The sequence below is a fragment of the Oncorhynchus mykiss genome, chromosome 8, assembly GCF_057628025.1.
Source record: "Oncorhynchus mykiss isolate SJ-2025 chromosome 8, ASM5762802v1, whole genome shotgun sequence".
In the NCBI taxonomy this organism is placed as follows: Eukaryota; Metazoa; Chordata; class Actinopteri; order Salmoniformes; family Salmonidae; genus Oncorhynchus; species Oncorhynchus mykiss.
Genome location: NC_143029.1, coordinates 6,837,501 through 6,846,807, shown reverse-complemented (window position 1 = coordinate 6,846,807; position 9,307 = coordinate 6,837,501).

The following is a 9,307-nucleotide window of genomic DNA, read 5'->3' as shown; positions in this document are numbered from 1 at the left end:
TATAGTGCACTCCCTCTGACCAGAGCTCTATTCCCTATATAGTGCACTCCCTCTGACCAGAGCCCTATTCCCTATATAGTGCACTACCTCTCACTAGAGCCCTATGGACCCTGGTATAGGGAACAGTGTGCCATTTGGGACCCACAGCAAGTCATTCAGGTCACCATGGTTATCTACCAGCTGGGTCCATTTCCTTCAGCTCAATGTGTAAGAGGAAGCAAATTGGAGGGTATTTGACATACACACACACACACACACACACACACACACACACACACACACACACACACACACACACGCACGCACACACACAAATACACACACACACACACACACACACACACACACACACACACACACACACACACACACACACACACACACACGCACACACACGCACGCACACACACAAATACACACACACACACACACACACACACACACACACACACACACACACACACACGCACGCACACACACAAATACACACACACACACACACACACACACACACACACACACACACACATACACACGCACACACACGCACGCACACACACAAATACACACACACACACACACACACACACACACACACACACACACACACACACACACACACACACACACACGCACGCACGCACACACACAAATACACACACACACACACACACACACACACATACACAGGCCCCAATTAAATTAAGGACATTATCACTGGACCAAGAGACACCCAAGAACCAGCCTCCTCTTATCCCAATGCACCATGGTGACTGCTCCGTGTGTGTGTGTGTGGTGCTGAGAGATAGTGTCTCTGAAAGCAGAGGTTTGTCCTGTGTTGCATCCATGAAAAGGCCTCCTAACAGGAAGCTGGCTCTCTCTAGCAGCCTCCCACTGGCAGGAGACCGATATACGACCCAGACCTCCATACAGAACATTACATGACCCAGATCTCCATCAGAACATTATACGACCAAGACCTCTATCAGAACATTACATTACCCAGACCTCCAAACAGAACATTACATGACCCAGACCTCTATCAGATCATTACATGGCCCAGACCTCTATCAGAACATTACATGACCCAGACCTCCATCAGAACATTACATGACCAAGACCTCTATCAGAACATTACATGTCCCAGACCTCTATCAGAACATTACATGACCCAGACCTCTATCAGATCATTACATGGCCCAGACCTCTATCAGAACATTACATGACCCAGACCTCCATCAGAACATGACATGACCCAGACCTCTATCAGAACATTACATGACCCAGACCTCTATCAGAACATTACATGACCCAGACCTCTATCAGAACATTACATGACCCAGACCTCTATCAGAACATTACATGACCCAGACCTCTATCAGAACATTACATGACCCGGACCTCAATACAGAACATTACATGACCCAGACCTCCATCAGAACATTACATGACCTAGACCTCTATCAGAACAGTACATGACCCAGACCTCTATCAGAACATGACATGACCCAGACCTCTATCAGAACATTATATGACCCAGACCTCCATCAGAACATTACATGACCCAGACCTCTATCAGAACATTACATGACCCGGACCTCAATACAGAACATTGCATGACCTAGACCTCTATCAGAACATTACATGACCCAGACCTCCATCAGAACATTACATGACCCAGACCTCTATCAGAACATTACATGACCCAGACCTCTATCAGAACATTACATGACCCAGACCTCTATCAGAACAGTACATGACCCAGACCTCCATCAGAACATTATATGACCCAGATCTCCATCAGACTGCTTTAAGATCAAAAGTCATAGAATATATCATGTTTGTTGGTTTAACTTACATCACTTTCCCAATCCAAGTAGTACAATAACAAACATGTACTTAAAATACTACATTTTGACCTAAAAACACAAAATAAAAACAATCAAATTATTTTTTTCCATTAAAATCTGTCTGAATGAGAATCAGTGGGACACCTGCAATGCCCCTAACGCCACTAACTACACTAATTCCATATGCATTTCACGTTAATAGGATTTGCGGCACACCTGACAGTTCCTCCACAGCTCACCTGACAGTTCCTCCACAGCTCACCTGACAGTTCCTCCCAGCTCACCTGACAGTTCCTCCACAGCTCACCTGACAGTTCCTCCACAGCTCACCTGACAGTTCCTCCACAGCTCACCTGACAGTTCCTCCCAGCACACCTGACAGTTCCTCCACAGCTCACCTGACAGTTCCTCCACAGCTCACCTGACAGTTCCTCCCAGCTCACCTGACAGTTCCTCCACAGCTCACCTGACAGTTCCTCCCAGCTCACCTGACAGTTCCGCCACAGCTCACCTGACAGTTCCTGCACAGCTCACCTGACAGTTCCTGCACAGCTCACCTGACAGTTCCTCCCAGCACACCTGACAGTTCCTCCCAGCACACCTGACAGTTCCTGCACAGCTCACCTGACAGTTCCTGCACAGCTCACCTGAAAGTTCCTCCACAGCTCACCTGACAGGTCCTCCACAGCTCACCTGACAATTCCTCCACAGCTCACCTGAAAGTTCCTCCACAGCTCACCTGACAGGTCCTCCACAGCTCACCTGACAGTTCCTCCCACCACACCTGACAGTTCCTCCACAGCTCACCTGACAGTTCCTCCACAGCTCACCTGAAAGTTCCTCCACAGCTCACCTGACAGGTCCTCCACAGCTCACCTGACAGTTCCTCCACAGCTCACCTGACAGTTCCTCCCAGCACACCTGACAGTTCCTCCACAGCACGCCTGACAGTTCCTCCCAGCACACCTGACAGTTCCTCCACATCTCACCTGACAGTTCCTCCACAGCTCACCTGACAGTTCCTCCCAGCACACCTGACATTTCCTCCCAGCTCACCTGACAGTTCGTCCCAGCTCACATGACAGTTCCTCCCAGCACACCTGACAGTTCGTCCCAGCTCACCTGACAGTTCCTCCCAGCTGACCTGACAGTTCGTCCCAGCTCACCTGACAGTTCCTCCACAGCTCACCTTACAGTTCCTCCACAGCTCACCTGACAGTTCCTCCCAGCACACCTGACAGTTCCTCCACAGCTCACCTGACAGTTCCTCCACAGCACGCCTGACAGTTCCTCCACAGCTCACCTGACAGTTCCTCCACAGCTCACATGACAGTTCCTCCCAGCTCACCTGACAGTTCGTCCCAGCTCACCTGACAGTTCGTCCCAGCACACCTGACAGTTCCTCCCACCACACCTGACAGTTCCTCCACAGCTTACCTGACAGTTCCTCCACAGCTCACCTGACAGATCCTCCACAGCTCACATGACAGTTCCTCCACAGCTCATCTGACAGTTCCTCCACAGCTCACCTGAAAGTTCCTCCACAGCTCATCTGACAGTTCCTCCACAGCTCACCTGACAGTTCCTCCACATCTCACTTGACAGTTCCTCCACATCTCACCTGACAGTTCCTCCACATCTCACCTGACAGTTCCTCCACATCTCACATGACAGTTCCTCCACATCTCACCTGACAGTTCCTCCACATCTCACCTGACAGTTCCTCCACATCTCACCTGACAGTTCCTCCACATCTCACCTGACAGTTCCTCCACATCTCTCCTGACAGTTCCTCCACATCTCACATGACAGTTCCTCCACATCTCACCTGACAGTTCCTCCACATCTCACCTGACAGTTCCTCCACATCTCACCTGACAGTTCCTCCACATCTCACCTGACAGTTCCTCCACATCTCACCTGACAGTTCCTCCACATCTCACCTGACAGTTCCTCCACATCTCACCTGACAGTTCCTCCACAGCTCACATGACAGTTCCTCCACAGCTCATCTGACAGTTCCTCCACAGCTCACCTGAAAGTTCCTCCACAGCTCATCTGACAGTTCCTCCACATCTCACCTGACAGTTCCTCCACAGCTCACCTGACAGTTCCTCCACAGCTCACCTGACAGATCCTCCCAGCACACCTGACAGTTTCTCCACAGCTCACCTGACAGTTCCTCCACAGCTCTAGGTCATCATCTCGCTATTACTTCTCTACACTTTCTGTAAAATCATTTTTTTCTGCTCCTTCTGTCTCTCTCCCTTCTGTTTCCCCCTGGTAAGTTTCCCTCTGGTAAGTTTCCCTCTGGTAAGTTTCCCCTGGTAAGTTCCCCCTGGTAAGTTTCCCTCTGGTAAGTTTCCCCCTGGTAAGTTTCCCTCTGGTAAGTTTCCCCCTGGTAAGTTTCCCTCTGGTAAGTTTCCCTCTGGTAAGTTTCCCTCTGGTAAGTTTCCCTCTGGTAAGTTTCCCCCTGGTAAGTTTCCTCCTGGTAAGTTTCCCCCTAGTAAGTTTCCCCTTGGCAAGTTTCCCCCTGGTAAGTTTCCTCTACCCACTTGAGTCTGTTGTAACAGCAGAGTGTTTACTGACCAATCACACTAGCTTCCTGCTGGATATCCCATTGTCTCTGCTCTCTGCTCCTCTGGGAAACATGTTTGTGTATGTGTGTGTGTCTGTGTGTCTGTGCATTTGTGTGTGTGTGTGTGTGTGTGTGTGTGTGTGTGTGTGTCTGTGCTCTTAATTGGATAGGCTTAACTATTGTCTTTCATAACCATCCAATCGTTCCCTTACAAGCCGGTGTGTGTATGTGTGTGTGTGTTTGGTGTGTGTGTGTGTGTGTGTGTTTGGTGTGTGTACGCGTGTTTGGTGTGTGTGTGTGTGTGTTTGGTGTGTGTGTGTGTGTTTGGTGTGTGTGTTTGATGTGTGTGTGTGTTTGATGTGTGTGTGTGTTTGGTGTGTGTGTGTTTGGTGTGCGTTCATTCGTGTGTGTGTGTGACAGGTCAGTTACATGCATTGCTAATTCCACACTTGACATTTGAACCCCACTCACAGGACGTGATGTAAACATGTATTGTACGCATCACTTCCTTTGTTTTAAGTTGTAAGCCAGTCCAAGGTTGTGTCACCTCTATGTGCTGTTGTTTTCCCTCCAGTTTGATGCTTATTACTCGGCGAGATCACACCAGATAGAGTTCAGTATTCAACGTTTGTCCTGTGTCTCCAGGACGTCGGGAGATGTCTTCAATACTGTCCACTAGGGGCAACGTGACCTATTACCATCTAGTAGGGAGATGTCTTCAATACTGTCCACTAGGGGCAACGTGAGCACCTATTACCATCTAGTAGGGAGATGTCTTCAATACTGCCCACTAGGGGCAACGTGAGCACCTAGTACCATCTAGTAGGGAGATGTCTTCAATACTGTCCACTAGGGCAACATGAGCACCTATTACCATCTAGTAGGGAGATGTCTTCAATACCGTCCACTAGGGGCAACGTGAGCACCTATTACCATCTAGTAGGCTCGTGTCCTATATCTAGGTCGGTGTGTGTTTCTATATCTAGTTGTGTCCTATATTTAGTCGTGTCCTATATCTAGTCGTGTCATATATCTAGTCATGTCATACCACTGTCTCCATATTCTTGTGTTTTCTCCAGCTGGATGCTCATAACTATTTCCCATGCTGTGTTATCTATCTAAAGTGCCTTTGGAAAGTATTCAGTATTCAGTATTCAGACCTCTTTTAATTATTATTATTTTTTTTACATTTTGTTACGTTAAATTTAATGAAATTTGTGCAAAAACTTCAATGTAACATTTAAATAAGTATTCAGACCCTTTACTCAGTACTTTGTTGAAGCACCTTTGGCAGCGATTACAGCCTTGAGTCTTCTTGGGTTTGACGATACAAACGTGACACACCTGTATTTGGGGAGTTTCTTCCATTCTCCTCTGCAGATCCTCTTAAGCTCTGTCAGATTGGATGGAGAGCATCACTGCACAGCTATTTTCAGGTCTCTCCAGAGATGTTTTGGCTGGGCCACTCAAGGACATTCAGAGACTTGTCCCGAAGCCACTCCTGCATTGTCTCGGCTGTGTGCTTAGGGTCGTTGTCCTGTCGAAAGTTGAACCTTTGCCCCATTCTGAGGTCTTGAGCGCTCTGGAGAAGGTTTTCATTAAGGATCTCTCTGTACTTTGCTCCATTCATCTTTCCCTCGATCCTGACTAGTCTCCCAGTACCTGCCGCTGAAAAACATCCTCCCAGCATGATGCTGCCACCACCATGCTTCACCTTAGGGATGGTGCCAGGTTTCCTCCAGACGTGACGCTTGGCATTCAGGCCAAAGAGTTCAATCTTGGTTTCATCAGACCAGAGAATCTTGTTTCTCATGGTCTGAGAGACTTTAGGTGCCTTCTGGCAAACTCCAAGCGGGTTGTCATGTACCTTTTACTGAGGAGTGGCTTCCTTCTGGCCAATTTACCATAAAGGCCTGATTGGTGGAGTGCTGCAGAGATGGTTGTCCTTCTGAAAGGTTCTCCCATCACCACAGAGGAACATCAGGTTCTTGGTCCCCTCCCTGACCAAGGTCCTTCTCCCCCGATTGCTCAGTTTGGCCCGGTGGACAGCTCTAGGAAGAGTCTTGATGGTTCCAAACTTTTTCCATTTAAGAATGATTGCGGCCTCTGTATTCTTGGGGACCTTCAATGCTGCCGAAAATGTTTTGTCTCACAGCAAAGGGTCTGAATACTTATTTAAATAAGGCATTTCCGGTTTTTTTCATACGTTTGCTAACATTTCTAAAAACATATTTTTGCTTTTTCATTATGGGGTATTGTGTGTAGATTGATGAAGATTTTTATTTTTTTAATACATTTTAGAATAAGCCTGAAAAACATCCCACTAGGCACAGATGTCAATTCATCATCTATTCTAAGTTGGTTCCACAACATTTCGTTGAAATTATATGAAAACAACATCGATTCAACCTCGGTGTGCCCAGTGGGATCTCTCTCTCTCTCTCTCTCTCTCTCTCTCTCTCTCTCTCTCTCTCTCTCTCTCTCTCTCTCTCTCTCTCTCTCTCTCTCTCTCTCTCTCTCTCTCTCTCTCCCTCTCTCATTTCTCTCTCTTTCTCTCTGTCTCAATTCAATCTCTCACTCCGTCCTACAGTAGCTATAGGTGTTCCCTGTGTGTTCCAGGAAGAGCCCATCAATGCTCTTTTCCCCTCGCTTCCTTTTTTCTCAGGGATCAAGCGAGTGGACCGGTGAGGCGGAGAGATATTTATTGCTTTGTTTGGCGCAGAGGCAGCCGCTGCTCCCTCACCATCCCACGAGCCAGAGGAGGAAACAAGAGAAAGAAAGGAGAGAGAGAGATAAGAGGAGGCAGCCGCTGCTCCCTCACCATCCCACGAGCCAGAGGAGGAAACAAGAGAAAGAAAGGAGAGAGAGAGATAAGAGGAGGCAGCCGCTGTGCTCCCACCGTCCCACCGAGACTGAGAAAATAAGAGAGAGATGGAGAGAGAGGGAGAAGAGAGGAGGGATAGGGAGAGGAGTGAGAGAGGGAGAGAAAGAGGGAGAGCGAGAGAGGAGATAGATAAGTGGGGAGAGAAGGGGAGAGAAAGAGCGAGAGAGAGAGAGATAAGGAAAGAGAGAAAGAGAGAGAGAGAGAGAGAGAGAGAGAGGTAGAGAAGGAAAGAGAGATGGAGAGAGAGGGAGAGAGGGACAGAGAGTGAGGGAGATAACGAAAGAGAGAGAGAGAGAGAGAGGGAGAGAGAGAGAGAGAGAGAAGGACAGAGAGAGAGAGAGAGAGAGAGAGAGAGAGAGAGAGAGAGAGGGAGAGAGAGAGAGGGAGAGAGAAGGACAGAGCGAGAGAGAGAGAAGGACAGAGAGTGAGGGAGATAAGGAAAGAGAGAGAGAGAGAGGTAGCCACTCTGCTACCACCAAGCCAGGGAGGAAACGAGAGAACAGACCTCCACATGATGACCAGGCGGTGAACAGATGCATAACAACAAACACATTTTACATTTTGTATTTTAATCTCCAAGTCATAATTACTACAATAAGGATTGTATGATTTCAGGACAGAGATCACTTAGAGAAACAGACAGAGATATATGGACCCCTATGGAAACCTACAGAGATATATAAACCCCTGGGGAAACAGACAGAGATATATGGACCCTTAGGGAAACAGACAGAGAAATATGGACCCATATGGAAACAGACAGATATATATGGACCCCTATGGAAACAGACAGAGAAATATGGACCCCTAGGGAAACAGACAGAGATATATGGACCCCTAGGGAAACAGACAGTGTGATATATGGACCCTTAGAGAAATAGACAGAGATATATGGACCCCTGGGGAAACAGACACAGATATATGGACCCTTAGAGAAACAGACAGAGATATATGGACCCTTAGTGAAACAGACAGAGATATATGGACCCCTGGGGAAACAGACAGAGATATATGGACCCCTGGAGAAACAGACAGAGATATATGGACCCCTGGGGAAACAGACAGAGATATATGGACCCCGGGGAAACAGACAGAGATATATGAACCCCCCGGGAAACAGACAGAGATATATGGACCCCTGGGGAAACAGACAGAGATATATGGACCCCTGGGGAAACAGACAGAGATATATGGACCCCCGGGGAAACAGACAGAGATATATGGACCCCTGGGGAAACAGACGGAGATATATGGACCCCTATGGAAACAGACAGAGATATATGGACCCCTGGGGAAACAGACAGAGATATATGGACCCCTGGGGAAACTGACAGAGATATATGGACCCCTAGGGAAACAGACATAGATAAATGGACCCCTATGGAAACAGATAGCACCGTCTCCTCCACACAGCATGGATGCCCATGATTGTTGATACAGAACAGTACCTCTCTAGCCTCATCTAATGTATCTATCTGAAGACCAGGTACTGTCAGCATGTCAACGTGGCCCAGACAGCTATCTGAAGACCAGGTACTGTCAGCATGTCAACGTGGCCCAGACAGCTATCTGAAGACCAGGTACTGGCAGCATGTCAACGTGGCCCAGACAGCTATCTGAAGACCAGGTACTGGCAGCATGTCAACGTGGCCCAGACAGCTATCTGAAGACCAGGTACTGGCAGCATGTCAACGTGGCCCAGACAGGTACTGTCAGCATGTCAACGTGGCCCAGACAGGTACTGTCAGCATGTCAACGTGGCCCAGACAGCTATCTGAAGACCAGGTACTGGCAGCATGTCAACGTGGCCCAGACAGGTACTGTCAGCATGTCAACGTGGCCCAGACAGGTATTGTCAGCATGTCAACGTGGCCCAGACAGCTATCTGAAGACCAGGTACTGTCAGCATGTCAACGTGGCCCAGACAGCTATCTGAAGACCAGGTACTGGCAGCATGTCAACGTGGCCCAGACAGCTATCTGAAGACCAGGTACT